The sequence below is a fragment of the Geospiza fortis genome, unplaced genomic scaffold (genome assembly GCF_000277835.1).
Source record: "Geospiza fortis unplaced genomic scaffold, GeoFor_1.0 scaffold1048, whole genome shotgun sequence".
Taxonomy (NCBI): domain Eukaryota; kingdom Metazoa; phylum Chordata; class Aves; order Passeriformes; family Thraupidae; genus Geospiza; species Geospiza fortis.
Window position 1 is genome coordinate 347,973 of NW_005054619.1, and position 205 is coordinate 348,177.

Consider the following 205-nt stretch of genomic DNA (forward strand, 5'->3'; position numbering starts at 1 on the left):
GATGGAGGGAACAGGGCGTGTCTCGTCCTTCTTCTTTCTTCTTCTTGTTCTCCATCTTCTGCTGTGATGTTGGCACTTGGGGATTGGTTTAGAATAGACGTGCACTGTCTAACATGGGTGATAGGTATTGGAAAGTAAAGGTAAATATGATATACGTGATTTGTAGTATAAAAGATGACGCAGCCTTGGGAGCGGTCGGAGAGCG